Here is a 27,215-nt window from a genome sequence, read left to right on the forward strand (position 1 = left end):
GTGTAGTGCGGCATATGAGACGAAAACTCTCTCAAGAAAAAAAGGAATAGAATCGGGTTTGAAGAGGGTGGGCAGAGCTGCCATCAGAAGTTTTAGGGCCCCTTACACAGCTTGTAGTCTGTCCCCCCTTCCCGCAAGCACACGCTAGATTTTATTTTATCTTAGTTTCGGGCTTGAAACATAAAATAATATCGCCACTCCATATTAATTCTGTAGTGACTAAATAATACCACCATACTTTAAGGAAATAAAAGCCACTATACACAGACCAGTATCACTAATAACACCACAATACAAGGGACATGTAATTCGACCACACTCCCGATGCTGTCCCGCTGCTCCGGCGTCTTCTTCGGGATCCTCCGGCTTCTTCTGCATCTTCTCTGGTGTCCGGGCCTCGCTTTCTGGTGACGTTATTACGTTGCTGCGCCGGAACGGCGTGCGCAGCGACGTAATAAAGACGCCGGAAAGCGAGCCCCGGACGCTGGAGAAGATGCAGAAGATGCCGGAGGATCGCGAAGTGGACCCGGAGCAGCGGGGATATGTAAGTGAATCTGTCCGGGATGCTTGAACTGCTATCCGACAGCAGTTTAAGCATTTTGCGCTGTTGGATAGCAGTTAATGCGATGGCCCCGACATATAAAAGCATCGTATGTCGATGCTGACATCAACATGCGATGGCCTCTGAGAGGCCATCATATGTCGATTTCATCATATGTCGGGGCCATCGCATGTCGGGGGGGTTACTGTATTGTTATTGAATAAAAACCACTATACAAAAGATCAATAACCCGTATATAGGAATAGATTTGAGCTGTACACAGGCTGCAGACCATATAAGTCATTATAGCTACATACTCACAGGGGCGTCTTCTCTGATTGGCATTGCTCACTTTTTTCTTTTTTCTCCATCTGTCCTGGGTCATCATGAAAATTTCTCCCGATCACAACTTGTCTTTACCGAATCTGCCAGACAAACATTTTAGGATTCTCTCTACAGCAAAGTCCTCATCTCTATACAAACCCCCTATATTTATTACACTGCCCATATAGTAGTCCCTTCTGTGCCCCTGTATAGTATTAGGCCCCAACATTGTCCTCATACATTATAATGCCCCATACATTGCTCTTATACATTATAACGCCCCCCCACATTGCCCCCATATAATATAATGCCCCCGTACATTGCTCTGATAAATTAGAATGCCCCATCACATTGCCACCATACATTATAATGCCCGCATACTGTTAGGATTTGGCAGGCTGGATGTGGATCCTCTGTGTCAGCGAGGGATTGGCGTGGACCGTACCGTTGGACCGGTTCTAATTTGCTACTGGTATTCACCAGAGCCCGCCGCAAAGCGGGATGGTCTTGCTGCGGCGGTAGCAACCAGGTCGTATCCACCGGTAACGGCTCAACCTCGCTGACTGCTGAGAAGGCGTGGGACAGAAGGACTAGACAGAGGCGAGGTCAGACGTAGCAGAAGGTCAGGGCAAGCGGCAAGGTTCGTAGTCAATGGTAACGGCAGAAGATCTGGAAACACTGGTAAGGCAATCACAGGAAACGCTTTCACTAGGCACAAGAGCAACAAGATCCGGCGATACTGGGAAGGGGAAGTGAGGTAATATAGGCTAAGGCACAGGTGAGAGCTAATTACACTGATTGGGCCAGGCACCAATTAGTGGTGCACTGGCCCTTTAAATCTTAGAGAGCTGGCGCGCGCGCGCCCTAGAGAGCGGAGCCGCGCGCGCCAGGACATGACAGCCGGGGACCGAGACAGGTAGGTGGATTGGGATGCGATCCGCAAGCGGGCGCGTCCCGCTATGCGAATCGCATCCCCGTCGGCAGTGTCAGTGCAGCGCTCCCGGTCAGCGGGTCTGACCGGGGCGCTGCAGAGAGGAGAACGCCGCGAGCGCTCCGGGGAGGAGCAGGGACTCGGAGCGCTCGGCGTAACACATACATTTCCCTCATATACAGTAGTGACCACTCACATCGCTCCCATATATAATAATGTCCCCGTACACATCCCCATACATAATAATGCCCCCTCACATTTCCCCCATACATTATTATGACCTCTCACATTGACCCCATATATAATAATGCCTCCTTACATTGCCCCCATACATTATAATGTCCCTTTACATGGCCCCACAGATAATAATGCCCTTTTACCTGGCCCCAATATATAATCATGCCCCCTCACATGGCCCCCATATAAAATCATGCCCTCTCATATTGCCCCATATATAATAAGGCCCCCCATACATAATTAGGCCCCTCACATGGGACCCCATACATAGTAATCCCCCCTTACATTGCCCCCATATATAGTAATGCCGACTGACATTGCCCCCATATATAGTAATGCTCCCTCACATTGCCCCCATATATAGTAATGCCCCCTCACATGGCCCCCATACATAATAATGCCCCCTCACATTGCCCCCATATAAGCAATGCCCCCTCACATGGCCCCTATATATAGTAATGCCCCCTCACATTGCCCCCATATATAATAATGCATCTAATATAGCTCCAAAAAAAACAAAAAAAACAAAAATACCTCTGCCTCGTTCCCCCGCACCTCCTGTTCTCTCCTCTTCTCTCTGCTTCCTGTGCTTACAGCCCAAAGGAAGCCCAGCCTGGAGTGACAGGATGGAGCCGCCAGCTCCTTCCTGTTATGTCAACTGCTGCAGCCGAGCACCTGCTCATCGCTGTGTGCGTCTTAAAGGCCCCTGATGGCGGCCCTGAGGTTGGGTGCTGGGAACAGGGGGGTAACTTGAAACTCTATGTGCCATATTACATGTGGGGGATTATTGGCTAAACAGACTGACATTGTCCTGTGTAATAGGGACAGCGATCAGCCGACAAATGGGCAAACACACATTGGCTAATCAGGTGGTTTTGACAGGTTAAAAAATCATCAGCCATTGGCTGCAAACCTACCTGTGTAAAAGGGAATACACGACCAATGGCTGATAGCACCGAAGGGCAAAAGTTAGTGGAGGCTCCCTGAATGATAACCAAGTCATGTAGTAGACTCAGGCCGTACGCTATAAGCCATCTAATGCAATTTACAGATTAACAGTTTAGAAGAGACCTTTTTCACAATTACAAGCTATGTTTTATTCAAAAATATTTTTAATATTAATGGATGGGTTCTAGAAGCTATGAATCCCACCAATCTCTAGAATGAACTTGCCCATGCAATCTTCATGTTCCCTTGGCTCATAGTTATATATGTATCTCCTAGCTTTGACCACTGACTTCAATAGAGCTTTCATATTTCAAAGGACCAAGCACCTCCCGTAGACTTGTATTGAGGGGGCGGGCTGTGATGGCATGAGGGGGCGGAGCAGTGACATCACAATGCTCCGGCCCTGGTATTGCCCGTCATTTCGCACAGAGCAAGCTTACTTTGTGCAGTGATGACAGCGGGGTGCCTCAGCCGAGATCATGGGGGTCCCCAGCGGTTCAGACATCTTATTCCCTTTCCTTTGGATCGGGGATAAGATGACAACGGGCAGTGTACGCCTTTAATGCATGATCCATCTGATACTAATGGGCTATGTTCACACATTCGTAAAATGTGCGGAATGTCCTCACAGAAAACATGTGCAGACATTCCACACATTTGCTCGATCCGGTGGGCGCTAGGACAGCTCGGAAATGTGCCGCCTCATAGATGGCAATGCATTTCCTTGTGGACGCTGGAATCAAAATGCTGTGTGAACAGTGCAGCAGAATCCCATTGAAATCAATGGGACTCCACTGTAGCAGAATATTCAGTGAGGACATTCTGCACAAGTTCCACCTGTGTGAACTCGGCCTAATAAATGAATAAAAATACACTTTGCAAGATATGTCTGCAAAATGCTTTGATGAGATAATAAGAAAACAATTTATTGTTTCTGCAGCTTTAAATGGGTACTTAGGTGGAAAACAATTTTTTTTTCACATCAAAAGATGCCAGAAAGATAAACAGATTTGTCAATTACTTCTGTTTTAATCCTTGTAGGAATTGTCAGCTGCTGTATGCTACAGAGAAAATTGTATAGTTCTTTTCTGTCTGGCCACAGTGCTCTCTGCTGACACCTCTGTCCGTATCAGGAACTCTCCAGAGTACAAGTAAATACCCATAGCAAACCTCTCCTTCTCTGGACTCTGGACAGTTCCTGACCTGGACAGAGGTGTCAGCAGAGAACACTGTGGTCAGACAGAAAAGAACTTTTCAACTTCCTCTGAAGCATACAGCAGCTGAAGTACTGGAAGGATTAAGATTTTTAAATAGCAGTAATTTCCAAATCTGTTTAATTTTTCAGCACCAGTTGATTTAAAAAAAAAAAAAATAGTTTTCCACCGGAGTACCCCTTTAACCCCTTAACCCCTTAAGGACCGGGGGGTGTTTCCGTTTTTGCATTTTCGTTTTTTGCTCCTTGCCTTTAAAAAATCATAACTCTTTCAATTTTGCACCTAAAAATCCATATGATGGCTTATTTTTTGCGCCACCAATTATACTTTGTAATGACGTCAGTCATTTTGCCCAAAAATCTACGGTGAAACGGAAACAAAAAATCATTGTTCGACAAAATTGAAAAAAACACGCAGTTTTGTAACTTTTGGGGGCTTCCGTTTCTACGCAGTACATTTTTCGGTAAAAATGACACCTTATCATTATTCTGTAGGTCCATACGATTAAAGTGATACCCTACTTATATAGGTTTGATTTTGTCGGACTTCTGGAAAAAATCATAACTACATGCAGGAAAATTAATACGTTTAAAATTGTCATCTTCTGACCCCTATAACTTATTTATTTTATGGGGCGGTATGAGGGCTCATTTTTTGCGCCGTGATCTGAAGTTTTTAACCGTACCATTTTTGCATTGATAGGACTTATTGATCGCTTTTTATTCATTTTTAAATGATATAAAAAGTGACCAAAAATGCACTATTTTGGACTTTGGAATTTTTTTGCGCGCACGCCATTGACCGAGTGGTTTAATTAATGATACATTTTTATAAATCGGACATTTCCGCACGCGGTGATACCATATATGTTTATTTTTATTTACACTGTGTTTTTTTTTTATTGGAAAAGGGGGGTGATTCAAACTTTTAATAGGGGAGGAGTTAAATGATCGTTATTCACTATTTTCTTTCACTTTTTTTTTGCAGTGTTATAGGTCCCATAGGGACCTATAACACTGCACACACTGATCTTCATCATTGATCACTGGTTTCTCATAGGAAACCAGTGATCGACGATTCTGCCGCATGACTGCTCATGCCTGGATCTCAGGCACTGAGCAGTCATTCGGCAATCAGACAGCGAGGAGGCAGGTAGGGGCCCTCCCGCTGTCCTGTAAGCTGTTCTGGATGCCGCGATTAGCCACGGCTATCCCGAACAGCCCCACTGAGCTAGCCGGCAACTTTCACTTTCGCTTTTATCCGCACGGCTCAGCTCTGAGCGCGCGGCTAAAGGGTTAATAGCGTGCGGCGCCGCGATCGGCGCTGCGCGCTATTAGAGGTGGGTCCTGGCTTCACTATGACGCTGGGCCCGCCGTGATATGACGCGGGGTTACTGTGTAACCCCGCGTTATCTCAGGAGAGCAGGACCAAGGACGTACCGGTTAAGGACTCAGCCCATTTGGGCCTTAAGGACTCAGACAATTTTATTTTTACGTTTTCGTTTTTTTCCTCTTTGCCTTCAAAAAATCATAACTCTTTCATATTTTCATCATCAGACTAGTATGAGGGCTTGTTTTTTGCTTGACCAGTTGTCCGTTGTAATGCCATCACTCACTTTACTATAAAATGTATGGTGCAACCAAAAAAATACTATTTGTGTGGGGAAATTAAAAAGAAAACCGCAATTTTGCAAATTTTGGAAGGTTTCGTTTTCACGCCGTAAAATTTACGGTAAAAATTACATGTGTTCTTTATTCTTTAGGTCAATACAATTAAAATGATACCAATGATAATATACTTTTCTATTACTGTTGCGCTTAAAATTGATACCATATTTGCTTATATAAAACTTTTAATACTTTTTTAATACATTTTTTGGGAATAAAATGTTATAAAAAAGCAGCTATTTTGGACTTTTTTTTTTAACGTTCACGCCGTTCACCGTATGGTATCATTAACATTTTATTTTAATAGTTGGGATATTTACGCATGCAGCGATACCAAATATGTATATAAAATATTATTTTTACAGTTTTTTGGGGGTGAAATAGGGAAAATGGAACAATTTATGTTTTTATTGGGGAGGGTGTTTTTCACATTTTTTTAACTTTTATTTTTAAATTTTATTAGTCCCCATAGGGGACTATTTATAGCAATCATTCGATTGCTAATCCTGTTCAGTGCTATGTATCGGACATAGCACTGATCAGCATTATCGGTCATCTTCTGCTCCGGTCTGCTCGATCGCAGACCATAGCAGAAGACCCCGGGAGAAGGCCGGAGCAAGATGAGGGGACCTCCGGCCGCCATGCTGGATGATCGGATCACCGCGGATGTGCTGCAGGCGATCCGATCATCCATTTAAAGTACCTGCTGCAGATGCTGTCATCTGTATTGATCACGGCATCTGAGGGGTTAATGGCGGACATCCGCGCGATCGCGGATGTCCGCCATTACGGGCAGGTCCCTGGCTTCTATCAGCAGCCGGGACCTGCCGCGCATGACGCGAGCATCGCTCCAATGCTCGCGGTTATGCATAGGACGTAAATGTACGTCCTGGTGCGTTAAGTACCAGCTCACCAGGACGTACATTTACATCCTGAGTCGTTAAGGGGTTAAATTGAATCCTTGTGAATTGTAAGTCTCTTACTATCATTCTTGTAATTCTCTTCAGTATGCAAGAAAAGTAGACAGTGGCAGGTTTACATGATTTGTAAAGGACTTCAGTATTGGTAAGTGATGGGTCCTGGGAACCATGAGTTCCTCCTTTTTTCAAATGGGTTGTACTTGTTCCCCACACTGTACTGTTCTGTGGCAGAATAAATGAAACTTGTCAAACTTATCTCCTGCAGGCAGCTTGCAATGAGGGGGAGTGAGGCACCCAAGCCAATACTAGTGCCGTTCAATCAAGAATTCATTATCATAGAGAATCATGTTGGTAATGAAATCTGTTCTTTGAATTATAAGCCAGAGTAAAGATTCTAATAGATAAATAATAACATTAGCAGGCAGTGCATTTGATAGTACAAGGCTTGTGTTCTTCTTCTCATTGCTTGTTACTTAGACCGTTCTTGTATCGCTTGTGACTGCCGTGCCCCAAACTGTCTTGTCCCAGAGAGATCTCCCACTCAATGATTTATAACAAATGAATTCATTGGTACAAGGAAAAAAAATCCTGGCCTAAGGGGAAATGTCCATGAAACACTTGATGGAAAATCCCTTGTAACATACTGTAGATGTAAATTGAGAAAATGTATACAAGAAACAAAAAATTGTGTGGTAGAATGATTATTATATGTTTCTAATGTATTCAAATGCTATTTATTTTTGAGGCTCTGAAATTGGGGGGAGGGGGGTGGGTGGATACAGAGATAAGTCATGGAATTTTAAAAACCAATAATACAGAGACTACGGATTTAATCTTTGGGACAATCAATAGTTAATATGCCCGTTATGAAAGATGAAAGTTGGTTTAACCCACTGGCAGGAATGGCCGACTATCTAAGATGCCAGCAGAATGCTTGGAAGTTTAGGGAGAGGTATCAGCAGTAGAAAGAAGGAAGTGCTCATGCTGCTGTACAGAACACTGGTGAGACCTCACATGGAGTATTGTGTGCAGTTCAGGAGTCCATGGGGGATATTTATCAAAGCTGTCTATGTCCCCCATCAATGTAGACCAAACCACAGAGGGTTAGGCCGGTCTATTGTGCGCCTAATTTATCAAAAGTTGCACGTCTCTTGAAAAATTCTGCACACAGACTTCGGGATCTATACTTTAGACTGTATTTAAACCTGCACCAGCATGGACTGACATTTCGGCACACTTTCAGCCGATGCGACTTGTCGCTGAAAAGTCGCTTTTGATAAATTCAGCACCAATGCATTTCCGTCTAAAATAGACAAGAATGCATCATGTTCTAAAAATCCTCTAGAGACAAAGTCGCAAAAAAGTCGCACATATTTAGACTGCGACTTTCTGTGCGACAAATTAAGACAGGAAAAATCAGTCTAAATCCTTTGATAAATAGGATAGGATATAGATATTTTGGAGAGAGATCAGAGAAGATACTAAACTAGTACATGGATTGCAGGATAAAACTTACCAATAAAGGTTAAAGGATCTTAAAGAGTACCTGTCACCAAACTAAACTTTTAATATAGTGTTCCTTATGTAATTATAAGACACTTTGATATTTACTTGCTGTAAACATTCTCAACCTTTCTATGTTTTTATTGTGATTGAAAAAAATGGCCACTAGGTGGCTCTGTTCTGTGCGCAAGTCAAACAGTTAGGCTTCTTTCACACTACAAAATTACTCCGTTTTAAAGATCCGTTCGAAGTTCTGCCTGAAAATCAGCTGTAAAACGGCAGTTACAAAATCCTATATGGCTGTTAGAAAATCCCATTATAGTCTATGGGATTTTTAGATTATCCTTTTTAACCCGTTATAGCCCGTTATTAATAACGGACGTTATTTTGTGATGAAAGATAGTAACGGGAGAAATAGTGCATGCATGGTTTGATGACAGGTACTCTTTTAAGGGGTATTCCGGGCAAAAACATCTTATCCCCTATCGAAAGGATAGGGGATAAGATGTCTGATCGCGGGGACTCCCCCGCTGGGACCCCCTGCAATCTCCCTGCAGCAGCCCGCATTTTATGCGTAGGTACGCCTGAAGTTTCGGAAACCGCCGGGCTTCCGAGACGGGGACGTGACGTCACGCCACACACCCAGCATTCACGACCACGGAGCTGGAGTATCGTGACGTCACAACTCCGCCCCCTTGTGATGTCATGCATGACAACCGCCACGCCTCCTCCCATAGACTTGCATTGAGGGGGCAATGGGAGATGTCTTAGGGCCGGAGTACCCCTTTAAGCATGCATGGGATAGGCATAAGGTTATCCTTCATATTAGATAAGACCATGGACTATTCATAGTATTTAGGATATTGACAGACCAGATGGGCCAAATGATTCATCTCTGTCGACACATTCTATGTTTTTATGCATGAAATTGACTTCACTCTTCGTTAATGCAAGAGCAACTAAAATACCCCCGGACAGTTGTATTGTGTCGTTATTTGTTGCTTTTGTGAGACAATGTATAGTGTTTTATGAGCTTGTGGGCACTCCAGGTGCTGTTTGTGATGTCATTTATAATCTCCTCCAAGAATTTCTTCTGGGGAAAAGAAAGAGGAAGTTAAGATAGAAGTTTACATCCTGTTCCAAATTATTATGCAAATTCTATTTAAGTGTCACAAAGATTAAATATTTTGTTTTTCAGTGTAACTCATGGATGGCATTGTGTCTCAGGGCTCTTTAGATCTGTGAAAACAATTGCAGACACCTCTGATAATTAGATTGCCAGGTGATCCCAATTTAAGGAAAAACTACTAAAGGTGTGTGTTCCACATTAATAAAGGGGTACTCCGGTGGAAAACATTTTTTTTTTAAATCAACTGATGCCAGAAAGTTAAACAGATTTGTAAATTACTTCTATTTAAAAATCGAAATCCTTCCTGTATTTATCAGCTGCTGTATACTACAGAGGAAATTCTTTTCTTTTTTAATTTCTTTTCTGTCTGTCCACGGTGCTCTCTGCTGACACCTCTGTCCATGTCAGGAACTGTCCAAAGCAGGATAGGTTTGCTATGGGAATTTTCTACTACTCTGGACAGAGGTGTCAGCAGAGAGCACTGTGGACAGACAGAAACTAAATTCAAAAAGAAAAGAACTTCCTCTGTATTATACAGCAGCTGATAAGTACTGGTAGGGTAAATATTTTTAAATAGAAGTAATTTACAAATCTGTTCAACTTTCTTGCACCAGATAAAAAAAATAAAAAATTCCACCGGAGTACCCCCTTAAGCAGAGCACCATTTTCAAGCAATATGGGGAAGAAAAAGGATCTCTCTGCTGCTGAAAAGAGTGAAATAGTTCAATGCCTTAGACGAGGTATAAAAAGATGAGATATTTCACAAAAACGTAAGCGTGATCATCGCATTAAGAGATGTGTGGCTGATTCAGAGCACAGATGGGTTCGTGCAGATAAAGTCAAATTGAGGAAGATTTCTGCCAGATCCATGCATCAGATCAAGAGAGCAGCTGCTAAAATACCATTACATAGCAGCAAACAGATATTTGAAGCTGCTGGTGCCTCTGGAGTGACATGGACATCAAGGTGTAGAATCATCCAGAGTCTTGCAACTTTGCATAAACCTTCTATTCGCCCACTACTAACCAATGCTCACAAGCAAAAATGGTTGCAATGGACAGAAAAATACATGAAGACTAATTTTCAAACAGTCCTGTTTACTGATGAGTGCTTTGCCACCCTGGATGGTCCAGATGGATGGAGTAGTGGATGGTTGGTGGACGGCCACCCTGTTCCAACAGGGTTGCGACGTCAGCAAAGCGGTGGTGGAGTCATGTTTTGGGCCGGAATCATGGGAAGAGAGCTTTAAGGTCCCCGAAGTTGTAAATATGACCTCTGCAAAGTATATGGAGTTTCTGACTGACCACTTTCTTCCCTGGTACAGAAGGAAGAGCTATGCTTTCCATAATGAAATCATCTTCATGCATGACATTGCACCATCTCATGCTGCAAACAATGCCTCTACATCCTCCCTTCCTGAGGTGGGAAGGGAGGATGTTTACATCCAAACAGCAGCTCTGGGGGGCTATTCTGACAAATTCAAGCAGAAACTGTCCAAAAACTCACAAGTTCAATGGATGCAAGACTCATGAAGCTGCTATCAAATAAGGGGTCCTATGATAAAATGTAACATGACCTGTTAAAATAGTAAACATAGTAAAATACTTGTTTAAAAAGTTAAAATGTTGTTAAAAGTTTGATTGAAATTGCTTTTGATTTCAGTAAATATGCTGCAGACAAAACAAATGACAATTTTCAGTTCCTTACAACCTATAAATTGTTATGAAACTTACTGCGCATAATAATTTGGAACAGTGCATTGTAAGTTTTTTATGTTTAAAAAAATACTGTTATCATTAAGAGGTTTGCTCAGTAAAATTTGAATTGTACTCTTAATAGCTAATAACATAAGAATTATGCTGACTGTTATTTACATCAATTATTTAGGTAAATGAGAAATATAATTTGCATAATAATTTGGAACAGGGTGTAAACTTACATTATAAATTTGCAATATGTTTGTGGGTTAACCCCTAAATGTGCTATCCAGGGATTAAAACAAACTGAGCTAATTTCTTCATAAAACGGGCGTACACCTGCCCTCAGGTTGTAATATTACAACTTGGCTCCATTCTCTTTAACCTCTTAGGGACTCAGCCCATTTTCACCTTAAGGACTCAGCCCTTTTTTGCAATTCTGACAACTCTCACTTTATGCATTAATAACTCTGAGCTGCTTTTACCTTTTATTCTAATTCTGAGATTGTTTTTTCATGATATATTCTACTTTAACATACTGGTAAATTTTTGGCATTATTTCCATCCTTTCCTGGTGAAAAATCCCCAAATTTCATGAAAATTTTCAAAATGTAGCATTTTTCTAACTTTGAAACTTTCTGCTTGTAAGGAAAATGTACATTCCAAATAAATTATATATTGATTCACAAATTCAATATGTCGACTTTATGTTGGCATCATAAAGTTGACATGTTTATCTTTTTGAAGACATTACAGGGCTACAAAGTATAGCAGCAATTTTAAAAAATTTCACAAAAAAAAATCAGAATTTAAAATTTTTAAATTTTTTACAAGGGGTAAAAGGAGAGAATCCCCCAAAAATTTGTATCCCAATTTCTCTCGAGTAAGGAAATACCTCATATGTAGATGTAAAGTGATCTGTGGATGCCTAAAGGGCTCAGAAGGGAAGGAGTGACAATGGGATTTTGGAGAGTGAATGTTGCTGAAATGTTTTTTGGGGGCATGTCACATTTAGGAAGCCCCTATGGTGCCAGAACAGCAAAGAAAAAAAAACAAAAAAACGCATGGCATACTATTTTGGAAACTACACCCTTCAAGGAATGTAACAAGGGGTATAGTGAGTCTTAACATCCCACAGGTGTTTGCCGACTTTTCGTTAAAATCAGATGTGTAAATTACATTTTTTTTCACTAAAATGCAGTTTTTTCCCCAAATTTTACATTTTTACAAGTAGTAATAGGAGAAAATGCCCCCCAAAATTTCTAACCCCATTTCTTCTGAGTATGGAAATACCCCATGTGTGGACGTCAAGTGCTCTGCTGGCGCACTACAATGCTCAGAATAGAAGGAGCGCCATTGAGCTTTTGGAGAGAGAATTTGTTTGCAAAGGAAGTCGGGGGCCATGTGTGTTTACAAAGCCCCCATGGTGCCAGAACAGAGGACCCCCCCACATGTGACCCCATTTTGGAAACTACACCCCTCACAGAATTTAATAAGGGGTGCAGTGAGCATTTATACCCCACTGATGTTTGACAGATCTTTGGAACAGTGGACTGTGCAAATGAAAAATTACATTTTTCATTTTCACGGATCACTGTTCCAAAAATCTGTCAGACATCTGTCGGGCGTAAATGCTCACTGTACCCCTAATTATATTACGTGAGGGGTGTAGTTTGCAAAATGGGGTCACATGTGGGGGGGGGGTCCTCTGTTCTGACACCATGGGGGCTTTGTAAACACACGTGGCCTTCAATTCCTGACAAATTTTCTCTCCAAAAGCCCAATGGCGCTCCTTCTCTTCTGAGCATTGTACATCGCCCGCAGAGCACTTTACATCCACATATGGGGTATGTTCTTACTCAGAAGAAATGGGGTTGCACATTTTGGGGAGTGTTTTTCCTATTTTCTCTTGTGAAAATGAAAAATTTAGGGTAACACCAGCATTTTAGTGAATTTTTTTTTTCATTTCCCCATCCAACTTTAATGAAAATACGTCAAACACCTGTGGGGTGTTAAGGCTCACTATACCCCTTATTACGTTCCGTGAGGGGTGTAGTTTCCAAAATGGGGTCACACGTGGGTATTTATTTGTTTGTGTTTATGTCAGAACCCCTTTAAAATCAGCCACCCCTGTGCAAATCACCAATTTAGGCCTCAAATGTACATAGTGCGCTCTCACTCCTGAGCCTTGTTGTGCATCCGCAGAGCATTTTATGCCCACATAATGGGTATTTTCTTCCTTTTGGAGGTCTTTTTTTCCTTTAACCTCTTGTGAAAATGAAAAGTATGGGGCAACACCAGCATGTTAGTGTAAAAAATAATTTTTTATTACAATAACATGCAAGTGTAGACCCCAACTTTACCTTTTCATAAGGGGTAAAAGGAGAAAAAGCTACCAAAATTTGTTAGGCACTTTTTCCCAAGTACGGAAATACCCCATATGTGGTACTAAATTGTTGGCTTGAAATACGACAGGGCTCCGAAGTGAGAGAGCGCCATGCGCATTTGTGGCCTAAATTAGGGGTTTCATTAGGAACCAACCCGGATGCAAGAATTGCACTTGCCTCCGATACCAAAATTACCCTTCAGCAGTGTTTCCCAAACATGGTGCCTCCAACTGTTGCAAAACTCCCAGCATGCCTGGACAGTCAATGTCTGTCTGGCAATACTGGGAGTTGTTGTTTTGCAACAGCTGGAGGCTCCGTTTTGGAAAAGGTGCCGTACAAGAAGTTTTTCATTTTTATTGTGTGTGTGTGTGTGGGGGGGGGGGGGGGGGTTTAACTGTGTAGGGGTATGTGTAGTGCTTTACTTTTTATTTTGTGTAGTGTAGTGTTTTTAGGGTACATTCACGTGGGCGGGGGTTCACAAAGTTTTTCGCTGGGAGTTTGAGCTGCAGCGGAAAATTAGCTGCATCTCAAACTTGCAGCGAGAAACCCCTGCCCGTGTGAATGTACCCTGCATGCCCTTTGGCTGTCCGTGCATGCTAGGATTGTAGTTATGCAACAGCTGGAGGCACACTGGTTGCAAAACACTGAGAGTTTGTGCCTCCAGCTGTTGCAAAACTACAACTCTGAGTATGCCCCGACAGCCAAAGGGCATGCTGGGACTTGTAGTTATGCAACAGCTGGAGGCACACTGGTTGCAAAAGGGTAAAGAAATCACGGCACTCACTGGATGCTTTAGCAGATATTAATGTGTTTTATTCACACGGTGCAGATCACAAGTATAACGCGTTTGGGCCAATGCCTTTCTTAGACTGACTGACTGGGTCAGTCTGAGAAAGGCATTGGCCGAAAAGCATTATACTTGTGATCTCCACCGTATAAATAAAACACATTAATATCTGCAAAAGCATCCAGCGAGTGCCGGGATTTCTTTACCTTTCTAGTGTCCTGCTTTCCACGAGCACCGCCAACACCCGAGTGCCGACCCTCTTTGCTTTGTTTCACTGGTTGCAAAACACTGGGAGTTTGTTACTTAACTCAGTGTTTCGCAAACAGTGTGCCTTCAGCTGTTGCAAAACTACAACTCTCAGCATGCACTTACAGCCGAAGGGCATGCTGGGACTTGTAGTTATGCAACAGCTGGAGGCACACTACTGCAACTCCCAGCATGCCCTTTAGCTGTCCGTGCATGCTGGGGGTTGTAGTTATGCAACAACTGGAGGCACAAAAATGTCTCCAGCAGTTGCATAACTACAACCCCCAGCATGCACAAACTACCAAAGGGCATGCTGAGAGTTGTAGTTGTGCCTTCTGCTGTTGCATAACAACAACTCCCAGCATTCCGTTTTGTGCATGCTGGGGTAAGCAACAGCAGGAGGCCAGCCTTACCTCCTGCTGCTGTGCTGTGCTGATCCGCCTGCCACCGCTGACTACGTTGCTGGGGCCCCGATCCTGCCACCGATGATGGGGATCAGAGGCCTCAGCCTCAGGTGAGGCCTCCCGGCACCCGCTCTCACCCTCCGGAACAGGGGCAGAGCGGGTGCAATTAGGGACACCCCCACAGCAGGCGTCAAGTGCCACCTCACTCCTGCTGCTAAAGGATGATAGGTGCTGTCTTGGACGGCACCTATCATCCTTTTTTTCCTGGTCACCGGGGACCCGATTGACCCGGAATTGCCACAAATCCGAATTAAACGGCGATTTGCGGCGATCGACGACATGGGGGTGGGAGAGATTTGTCTCAGGACCCCCCAGGCGTTGTCGCGGGATGCCTGCTGAATGATTTCAGCGGGCATCCCGGTCCGGTCCCCGTCCCCGTCCAGTGAGTGACAGACATCGGAAATGCTCAGGGCTGCAATACAACAAACAACCTAACTAGAGATGGGCGAATCAAAGCTGACAAAGTCGAATTTGTTTAGAATTTCATGAAATTTTTTATTCTGAGCGAAATCGCGCTTCGTGGTAATGAATCGCTTCATTCACTACATTTTGTGCGGGCCTGTGGGCTAAAATGGCAGCTGCACATGTGAGGACATGGGGCAAGGAATTCTGGGAAGGCGGGTAGGTGTTATCACCCTGAATCACATGGCGGCATGCAGCCTATCAGCAGCCAGCTAACCCTTTGATGTCACAGCCCTATATATTCGGCAGCCATTGACGAAGACAGGCATTTCCCGGACGTTTTGCTGAGAGAGCAGAGACTGTGTGTGCGCACTAATCACCGTTACTGAGAATACAGATCTTTACAGTGGCGAACCCATTCACCTCAAGTCCACATTCGTTCTGGCTAGAGAGAGAGCAAACACTGTGTGGTCACTAATCAGCGTTACTGACAATACAGATCAGCACAGGGGAAATCCATTGACCTCAAGCCCTCCTTACTGCAGTCAGGCAGGCAGGGAGAGTTTAGAAGTTGTTTCAAAGACTGCCAATTGACAATCATCACAAGAAGCACTCCCAGTTTAGGGACTGCAAGCAACCATAGTGCAGGCAGGGGCAGTTTAGAAGTTGTTTCCGAGTCTGCCAATTGAGTTTAGAACTGGAAGCACTCCTTGTTCAAAGACTGCAAGCAACCATAGTGCAGACAGGGACAGTTCAGAGAGAGAGTACGCTTTTTTCTGTTGCAATCGTACTGGGGTGTATTACTGTGAAAAATATACGCGCTCCACAGTTCTACGTTTTTTCTGGCTAATAGGGGCAGTAAGTGTAAAAGCACTAGAAGGCTTATGCGCTAGATTATTACGCTTATTTCTGGTGCAAACATACTGGGGCGTATTACTTATAAAAAAAAGTTAAATATATACGCATTCCATAGTTCTATGTTTTTATGGTTAAAGCTAATAGGGGGCAGTAAGTGTAAAAGCACTAAAAGACTTACGCACTAGATTGTTACGCTTATTTCTGGTGCAACCGTACTGGGGCGTATTACTCAAAAAACAAAAAGAAGTAATATATTGTTAGTTTAAAAGCAGGGATATATATACACACACACAGAGTGTTCCGAAAGTATCTGTTGCAGCCGTATAGGGGCGTATTTCTCTAATAAAAGTAAAATATAGACACACTTCGTTGTTATATGTGTTTTCTATATCAAGTGTATAGTGGCCTGTTAGTGTAAAAGCAGGGATCTATATATACACATTCAGTGTTCCGCAAGTTTCTGTTGCAGCTTTGTAGGGGCGTACTGCTCTATAAAAAGTAAAATATATACGCACACCACTGTTCTACAAGTATGTCAGGCAGAGAAGTGCCAGGCTGTGCACAGAAGAGTGGCAGAGGCCTAAATTTATCAGGTGCAGGCACAGGTCGCAGCAGAGTAGGGTCATGTGGCAGCAGGAGTCGCAGCGAGAGGTCTGAGCTTCCAGTGTCAGCTAGTGGTGGTGTCTCGACCAGCAACCCAGCAGCCATTATTGATTGGTTAACTTGGTCATCCACTTCATCCCAAGTGACATCCGACACCCCCAGTCAACAGTCGGTTCCTAACACTGAACCCCCAGTTGGCAAGGCCCGGGAGCAGTCCCTGTCCTCCAACTGCTTCTGTCCTATGCTGTTCCCTCACACAGAGAAGTATTGTATGCTGTGGGCTCAGCTCCACTATACAGCGAGGACGATCAACTAGAAGACAGTCAGCAGCTACTGCCCAGCCAAGATGTGCAGGAGACATCTGCAGCTTCCTCTGCTAGGCGGGCAAGTAGGGATGAGGAGAGTGACGTCTGAATCAGACACGGTTGAGGAACTTGAGGAGGACATCAGTGACGTGCAGACACAACTCGATGGTGATGAAGCCGATTGCACCTTGATGATGATGAGCCTGAAGCAGAAGGGGCTTCATCATCATTAGGAGAAAAGGATGGCAGGTTGCCCGTGAGGCAGCAGTGCGGACTGTTGGGGGGGGGGGGGGGGGGGGACAGCAGCTACTCTGCGGTGTGGCAGTTATTTGTCAGGCATCCAGAGGAGGCTAACATGGCCACATGTAAAATATGTTGGCAGAAGGTGAAGCGTGGCCGTGGTCCTAATGTTGGCACCACCACCCTGCATCAACATATGCAGCGTCACCATTAAGTGGCCTGGGAGAACCGTGGCTCCGATGTAGTGGTCCAGCCTGCTGCATCACCCAGTGGCATGCCGCTCCCTCTTTCAGCCAGCCAAGGTTCCACCACCTCAGCCGTAGGGAGCTATCTGTCATTCCCATCTTCTGTTGGTCCAGATGCTTCTGCTCCTCCTACTTCTCGTCAGTCATTCCGACAGCAATCCATCACCGAAGCAATTTCCAAGAGACAGCAATATGTGTCCACTCTCCCAATGGCGCAGAAGCTGAATGTGCTTCTGTCAAAGTTGCTGGTGCTGCAGTCTATCCCTTTTCAAGTGGTAGACTCTGCACCTTTCAGAGAACTGATGGCTTGTGCCGAGCCGAGGTGGAGAGTCCCAAGCCATAATTTATTTTTGAAAAAGGCAGCACCAGCCCTGCACAAATATGTAGAACAGAAGGTGGGCCCGTCCTTGAGCCTGTCGGTGTGTACCAAAGTGCACGGCAATGCCGACATGTGGAGCTGTAACTATGGTCAGTGACAATACATGTCCTTTACGGCCCACTGGGGGAATGTGGTTAATGCACAGCAACTTGGACAGGTCACGCCGCTTCCTCCTCCACGCTCTCACACTGTTGGTCCTGTGACAATGTCTGACTTAGCCTCCTCATCCTTCACCATGTCCTCAGCCTTCACTGCCCAGACACGTCTTAGTGCCCCTCCAGCATACCATGTGTGCAGGGCACGGCGGTGTCACGCTGTTCTTCACCTGGTTTGCTTCGGTGAATGGAGTCACACAGGGGAGGAACTGCTCAAAGTGATTTGTCAAGAAATCATGGCTTTCTCCGTGACAACTGAAAATGGGAACCATGGTGACCGACATTGGGAAGAACATCTTGTCTGAGCTGCGTCAAGAAAGCGTGAGTCATGTGCACTGCATCGCACACGTGTTCAATCTGGTTGTCAAGTGGTTCCTAAAGTGTTCCACCCATCTGCAGGACATCCTAACAATCGCCAGGAAACTTTGCATGCACTTCAGCCACTCGTACACTGCAAAGCACACCCTCCTTGAGCTGTAGCGTCAGAATGGCATCCTCCAACATAGTCTGATATGCGACGTTTCCACCCGTTGGAATCCCACCTTCCATATTTTGGACCGACTATATGAACAGAGAATGGCCATCAACAATTACTTGATGATCTAAGCAGATAGGGGTACTCCCCTGTGTAACTTCGATGTCCACCAGTGGCAGCTCATACGTGACACCTGCCGTTTGCTCAGGCCCTTTGAGGAAGCCACATTATTTATCAATCGCCAAGATTATGGGATGAATGATGTCATTCAGGAGCAGCCAGAGGAGCTAGAGGGTTAAGTGGAAGACGAGTCAGAGGACCCAGACACATCGTGGCAGTATGCAGTGGAGATGGAGCAGACAGTCCCTCCGAGTCACATGTGATGCATGCTCACTTGCTTTCTTGGTGACTGACGAATTGTCACCATTGGGCAGCGGGATGACTTCTGGCTCTCCACCTTGTTGGACCCTTGCTACCGGCACAAAATGGGGGCCGTTTTCACACCCACTGAGAGGGAGGACCAACTGACCTACCACAGAGACATCCTACTTAGTTGGCTGACTCCTATCTGCACCATTATTCATCCTCTTGCAGGTCTGAATGGGGGAGGGGGGTCCCTCTGTGCTCATGTTTCACTGCCATGGCTGCTGGGGAGGGGTAGGGCGGCAGGAGCAGTACCAGCTCCAGCAGCAGCAGCCTGAGTCTACAGTTGCTGATGAGTAGCTTTCTTCACTCACAAAGTGAAGCAACTAATCTGCAGCAGCAGGTAGATCTTGAGCGGGACCTGAACCAGAAGGTGGTGGCATACTTGGAAATGACCCTACCAACCCATATTGAAGATCTGCTGGACTTCTGGGCAGCCAAACTGGATTTGTGGCCGCAACTAGCAGAGTTTGCCCTGGAAAAGCTGTCCTGTCCTGCCAGTAGTTTGCCACCAGACCGGCATTTAGTGCGGCGGGGGCCACAGTAACCCCAAGGAGAACTTGCCTGTCCACCAAAAATGTGGAGAGACTGACCTTTGTGAAGATTAATCAGGCATGGATAAGCCAGGATTTCCACCCACCAATGCCTGATGCATCAGACTAGATTATCCATGGTGCCACACCAACAATTTGACAAAAGAGATTGGTTTCTTCTGCCTACCTGCCTCAGCTACTATTTTGACCCTGCCACCTGCCTGATGCCACACATCTGATGCCAAGTGTTCATTCTTTTACCCACCTTTGTCAGCGGGTACTTGTATTGCCACCCACCACCCCACTCTGTCACGGGTTACTTTCAGGACTCCTGATGCTGCTACTGCCACTTCCAGGCTCTGTCATTGTGCTGCCATATGATCTCCTAATGCTGCTGGTGCCACCTCCAGACTCTGTCATTGTGCTGCCCTATGGTCTCATCATGGTGATGCCACCTCCAGGCTCTGTCATTGTGCCGCTCTGTGACCTACATTGGATGCCGTTACCTCTAGACTGTGTAATTGTGCAGCCATATGATATCTTGCTGCTGGTGGCACATTAAATTTGTTAATCTCTTTAAACTCTTCAATTGACATCTCAAAAATCTCCCGACCTTGCTGCCACATCCAGACTCTGTCATTGTGCCGCAGTGATTCTAATAGCGACACCTGTAATCTGCATGTCATACTGAATAACAGTATTATTTCACAACCCCAGCACACTCCCTATGTGTGTTACGGCAAGGCAAAGTGTTCTACACCCCTATTAAGGCTATCTGTAGCCTGGAAATAGCCATTTTTAATAGCAATTCGCCGTGAATATATTCGGATCGAATAACATTTTTGGGGAAATTTTCGTAATTTTTGAAAAATTCATCCATCTCTAAACCTAACGACAGGTGTGGTGCTGTTTAAGGAAGAAATTAGCACTGTTTTCCTAATCCTGGATAACCCCTTTAAGCATAGGTCACACTTTGCCCATTTCGTGAACATTATTCTACATGTATAAACCAAGAATATTTGTAGCCCCAACTATGATGGTTTATCATTTATTGAATTCGTATAAATGCTGGACAACACTAGAATAGTTGTTTTCTTGTTTATCATGTCTCCCAAAACTCTGATTAAAAAAAAGAGAGATTAAATGTACTCAAAATGGTACAAATGAAACCATGTACTCATCCTTATACAGCACAAACCCTTATATAGCTCTGTCGATGTAAAAATAAAAAGAAAGGTACGTCTCTCAAAATACACAAACAAGAAAGTGGTAAAACATAATAAACTTATGTAGATATGATATTGCCACAATCGTACTGATTCCCAGAGTAAATATAACATGTCATTCATAATGAACGTACCCTTATGGAGCTAACAAGAAATAAGAACTATTCTCTCTTCATGGAAGTAAATTAGACATCTTAAGTTAAGTCCACATTCCAAGCTCCACTTGCCAATGTTATTTCTTTCATTCTTATGCATGAAGGTCTATATAAGCAAGTAAATGTAAAAAGAGAACATTATTGTTGAATCGTGTTTGTTCCTGCCCTTTGTATATTTGGAAGCATTGGTGCCTTGTGATGTGTCAAGTTGTATTGTAATTGTGCTTTATCAGCTAGCTCCATTCCACAATGACATCTAAGTAACACATTTATGTCACACATTACTCTGGACTTTTGGGTTAATCACACCCATGCACATCTGTCCGTACAGACTTTCAAGGACATCGTGAAGCCATGTTTCTAACAGCTTCAGGGCAACATTTTGACATATCTCTCAATGTTTGGAGTAATGAGCTCATTTCACAAGACCCGTTTCTTTCCCCACCAGGCTAAATAATTCACACATCCACTGCTATCGCAACGAGCCAGTGATACCAGCCATCCATTTACATGCATGCTTCTTCTGCTTTAAGCTGCTTTAAGCATCAGCAGTTGCTGTGACAATAGTTCTACAGTAAAACAGATCAACACAATGAACTTACGATTTGCCATTCTATTTGTTCCTATAGATCAACTATATATACATCTGTATGTATATCATAGTACGGATTATGTATACTAATTGTACACACCCTAGACCACCAGGGATTCAACATTAAGCCCCCAAAGTACCACAGCATAAACTCGCAAACCACCCCAAACCAACAGAGATGTTGAATGTTGAGCCATCCTAAATCATTAGGTGGAAATGGGGTATTAATAGGGTATTCTGAGTTACAACACTTATCCCCTATTAATACCCCTATGCATGGGATGGGGGATTAATATTAGATCAGTTGGACCTTCTGTGATGTCAAGAACGTGGCCCTGACTGTTTTAAATGGAGTGGTAAGTTGTGCATGTGTGCCACTGCTCCATTTTATATTTTTTGGGGGGAGCTGCCAAAGTTAGGCAATTGTTGTACTAACTCGAGAACACTGAAGGTCCCAGAGGTCAGACACCTGCTACCTTAGACTTACCCCTTTAAAACCGAATATAAGCAATTTAAGAGGCATTATTTAATTTTAGAGACATTATCCACTGCTATGGCAATTCTGAAAAAATGGATACCCACAGTTTACCTCTCCCCTGTATATCTTTTGACAATCTTCTGGGTGCCACTTGACGGCAGATGGAGTCGAGAAGGCTCATTCTTCAGGATAGATTCTATCACGATACACCCACCGGCTCCAGTTTCACATACTGCTGCTGGATCATAGACAGGTGTATGGAACACCAAGATCAATCTGAATCTAAGGAAAACACATTGGCCCTCATTTACTATTGCAAACCCGACATGTTTTGTCGGGTTGTGCGCCAGATTCTGTCTGCGTCAGATTTTGCGCCAGAATTGAAAAAACACAGACTAACTCTCCATTTTGCTAAGAAAACCCGAAAAGGGGACGTGGCCGCTGGGGAAAGGGGCATGGCCTTCAAAAAGGGGCGTGTTCACAACATTTTCACAAAAACCCAACATATTTACTATGGTTTTCACATAAAATGTGGTGGATTTGAGCTGAGGAAAACCAGACACATCAGAGCATGTGTAAAAAAAAGTGTAGGGAAAGTGGAAAATGTAGGGAAACCTTAGTAAATACGGTGGAAAAATTGTAGGGAATTAAAAATCACAAAGAAACCTACACTCCACTCTTAGTAAATGACGGCCATTCAGCGCCAAGTTGTACACTGCGGTATGATGGACTGTATCTTGATTATCGTTGGACTTTTAATAAAGTAAGTGGGTTGAACATACTTCAAGTGGCACTGGATGTGTTCTCTAGATACAATCTTCCTAGAAATACTATGGTTCATTCTGTACTCCGCTCTACCTTCCCATGCCGACTTCCAAACCAAGAATGTTTGTTTAATATCTAGTGCTAAAATCAAATATAAATATAGCTTTTATTAATATTTTTTCATTCTTTCTTGGTCTCACAAAAAATTACTGAACATTGAATTTACTATAGCACTCATTACGCTGAGTGGAGGAGCCCCCATACTCCCTGGCCCATAGTAGTTGCTATGCTTGCTTCCCTTATGGTTACATACATTGGGTGACACATACATTTTAATGATTGGAATTGTAGGTCTATATAAGACTGTATATGGTAAATCATCGGAAAATAAAAATTTTTGTTTTCCATTCTTAAATGTATCACATTTATATCTTCATCTAAAAAAGACAACCTCGGACCAAACTAAGAAAGAAAGTGTTCATGTTCACAAAGAAATGGATTTGACTCACGGGAGATAGACTTGACACTAGCGAGAGAAATAATTTACTTCTCTTAGACATTTAAGTGGCATTGCAGACAACAAGCTCTTCCTCCTCTTTGTCTGGGCTGTCACCATCTCAGTACTCAATATTATAAATGCTTTTTCAGAAAGGCTGTTGGTAGAGACAAATTTTAAAATAGCTCTGACTTTTTAAAAAGTGCAAATTGAGTCAGCACAAGTGAAGCAGAATGAGTGGAACTTTTGTCTCTATTATGCACTTGTCACAGCTAATATGAAGCATTTTACTTCCGGCTGGTTAGCATCCATATGTTATCTCCCAGACTTTTATTTCTTCTTCACATCAATATTGTGAGATAAATGCTATTGTTTTAGGATTGCTTCAAAAACTATTTCCATTAGCAGCTTAAAACTGATGCTACAATTATACTACAGCAAAACTGTACTACTGGAAGATTCAAGATTATTGTTGTGAGTCCTGTCTGCCATTTTAATATTTTACTTTACCAATAATAAGGACAATCATATATTTACATTAGGCTATTTAAATTATCTTATTTTATATTATTTTTAAAATATTTAGGATATTTGAGTTCTAAAGTGTGTTCATATAGTCCGGTTTTGAGTTTCGAAATCTAAAATGGATGTCAAGAGAGTAGACTTTAGAAACCAATGTGTTTTGTTGTAGACTTGTAAATTAACATGTAGATTGTAAACAAATTTAAACATAGATTTTAATATGGATTTTGAGGTAGATTTTTAATATTGATTTTGGTCTGGAGGCTCCCAGGGAACAGTGTCCTTAATATACTAACCCATTTTGTACTTTTTTCCTTGTTCCAGATCCGCATATCCTGTGAATACATCGGATTCGGTGGACTTTGTTGATGACCAGTGTTTTTTTTTTTCTTTTTCAATAAAATATTTAACGAGGGCTTGTGGGGGAGAGGTTTTCGTAATAAAATTTTTATTTACCAGGGTAATAGTTGGGGATCACCGCTAACTGTTTTTTGGGCAAACATTAAGCCCCGGCTTTGTAATCGACTCCATGTATAAGACGGCTTCCACTACTAGACCTGAAAAATAAATTTAAAAAACACAACACATGGGAATTTTTTTTATTAGAAACAACACTCCCTCACAAGTCCTCATAACACCATTTTATTGAAAGTAAGCTGGAGGCTCGTTGTTGCTAAACTACAACTCCTATCATTCCCAGACAGCCCAAGGCTGTCTGGGAATGATGGGGGTTGTAGTTTAGCAACAGCTGGAAGCTCCCTGTTGCTAATCTACAACCCCCATCATTCCCAGACCCCCATCATTCCCAAAAACCAATCCCTCATTTGGCGCTGTGGATGGAAAAATAAAATAATTAAATGAAAAAGAAAAGGAGAGGGGCTGCACGGTAGGGATGGCATTTTGTCTCCTGGGGCATTACATACAGTGCCCAGATGATGGTGTCCTTGATGTTACAGTGTGCCGTAGCTACTGGGTTGTTGGGTAGATAGAAAACCAGTCCAGAGAGTACTGCAGTTCAAAGGTAATTTTACCAAATGGTAATGAATCATTCACATCCATAGTTCTAAAACAATTTACAATTCCAACATATATGAAACAGCTAAAGTTTGTGGTGCAGTTTAAACCTGTGACAATCTGTAGTTAGTCCCTGGAGTAAGTCCCTGAAAAGTTTGAAATACCTAGGGTGACAAAATCCTTAGTGGCTCTGAGTGGTGTAGAATTGTCCAAAACTAGTTAAGGGTGCACAAAGATTTTGGATACACTAAATGTTACCCTCAGTCTAGTAGAATAAGTGATGCTGGTCTTCATCCCAAAGGCTGCAAAAAGTTTGTCTCTCAGTCAAGGGCAAGGCTAATACTCAAGGGCTTACCTCACAAAAACTGGGTCTGGTCCTGCACATCCTTGAGTATACCTTGATAACAGACTCTTGCATGTTACTTTCTCTAGTTCTCCAATTTCTCTCCCTAATAAGGATAACAAGGTTTTTATTAAAGAATAACTCTGTTTAGGCTATTTTTTTTTTTAATTCAATGTGCAAACTCAGCCTAAAGACTTAAAATCTTCATTAAACATGTCAATTATGATTTTAAGTCAAATCAATTTTGCTAGAACAGGTATGCACAAAGCATACACAAAAGGCTCTACACATGCAATAAGTGCTTCTTTAACTACAAGGAACCACACCCCTAAACCCTGGGGTGCTAAACACCAACTGTCTAGTCAGTTAGGGCTAGGTTTGAAAAATGACTATACTACAGTAAGTGTATGGGTGGAATTTTCAAGCAACTTCTGCACCATTCACTTGCATTAGTCAGCACAAAAATATTTACTATAACCTCAATCAGAACTGAAAGGGTTAATGCACATTAATTTAAACAGTTCTTAAAGGGTTACTCCACTCCCCAGCAACCGGAATATTGAGTTCCGAACACTGTGTGCGGGTTTCCGTGTTCACGCCCGCCCCCTCGTGACGTCATGGCCTGCCCCCTCAATGAAAGTCTATGGAAGGGGATGTGACAGCACATGACGGGGTGCGACATCACGAGGGGGCGGGCGTGAACACGGAAGTCCGCACACAGCGTTCGGAACTCAATGTTCCGGACCCTGGGTAGTGGAGTAACCCTGTAACATTTAGCCATGACCGATAGTTCTTCCCTTGGTCAAACACAAAGACTTTGGGGGGGAATTATGAATCCTTTTACCGGAAAATAAATGCAAAAAAAGTTGCACATTTTTGCACAATGCTCTAAATTTTTGCACAAAGAAAGAGATGAGATTTGAGCCCTAAAATGAGATTGCTTAAATGGGCACTGTCAGATATAAAAACTTTTGATATGTGGTAAAGCATGCAAAACCAATAAGTTTTGCAATTGCTTTCATAATTTTTTTTCCAGTATTTCATACTGAAAAAGCCAGTAAAAAAACTGCCTCCTGGGATATATACCAGCCTGGCTGTGTCCACTCGTCATCACCTATGTCATGGACCCACTTCATGATAGACAGGTCTGCAGGTCTAAAGCTGCTGTGATCGGCTGCCTCACTGTCTGTGTTTACTTCAAAGTCTCCTTTGAAAACCAAGCAAATTCTGAGAGAAATATAGGTCATAGACACATAAAAATCATATGTACATGATCAGGATGAGATACTGAGCAACATATAACAGTTATGTTTTTTTGGGGTGATCTGACATACGCTTTTATAATTTGCACCAATTGTTTGCTGAAAGATTTACAAAACCATTGATAAATTACCATCTTTGTGTACTGGGGCACTACAATACCACTTATTTGTTGTGTATTAGACATTTCAAACAGGAGGCCACCTTTTTTTTCTTCATATCACTTTTGGGATTTTTTATGCAAGGTTGAAAGTTAGTAATTTCACTGACATTATTTTCCCAGATACGCACCATAATAACTAATTTTTAATTATGTATTTATAAACCTGATTTGTAGTAGCAAACTAGATTATCAGCTCAAGAGGTGCTTTGAATACATTAACGCCTTATCATCATTGCATTATGTTCAGTAACACTTTGAATCGCTTGAGGGTAACACTTGTATTGCCCATGTGCATTTTCTTCATTTTAAATTGTTCTTATGAGTTGTGTTAAGAGTTTTAGGAACACTATTCATTAACATAATAAAAAAAAATATCTTAAAATAATACGAATGCAAGAGTTGCTAATTAAATAAAACTTTTTTTTTTTTTTTTACAAAACTTAAAAACTAATTAAAATATTAATATAAAACACCACAACAGCTCACACATTGATGTGAGAAAGCCAGAAAACCTGTGCATAGCAAACTCCTGTGCACAGACCAGCATGGAGCCAAGTAGAAAATGCAGAAGTGGAAGTCCAGCATGGC

At 42.9% G+C, this 27,215-nt stretch overlaps 1 long non-coding RNA gene across 1 annotated transcript in view; it reads left to right on the plus strand.

Moving 5' to 3' along the window:
• The window catches only part of LOC130355355 (uncharacterized), a 33,755-nt gene extending 9,335 nt beyond the window's left edge, over positions 1-24,420 (plus strand). The window contains exon 3 of the long non-coding RNA XR_008888486.1: positions 24,172-24,420. This is a non-coding gene — a long non-coding RNA (uncharacterized LOC130355355). The remainder of the gene's footprint in view (positions 1-24,171) is intronic.
• Positions 24,421-27,215: the final 2,795 nt, after the last annotated feature.

The sequence above is a fragment of the Hyla sarda genome, chromosome 2 (genome assembly GCF_029499605.1).
Source record: "Hyla sarda isolate aHylSar1 chromosome 2, aHylSar1.hap1, whole genome shotgun sequence".
Taxonomy (NCBI): domain Eukaryota; kingdom Metazoa; phylum Chordata; class Amphibia; order Anura; family Hylidae; genus Hyla; species Hyla sarda.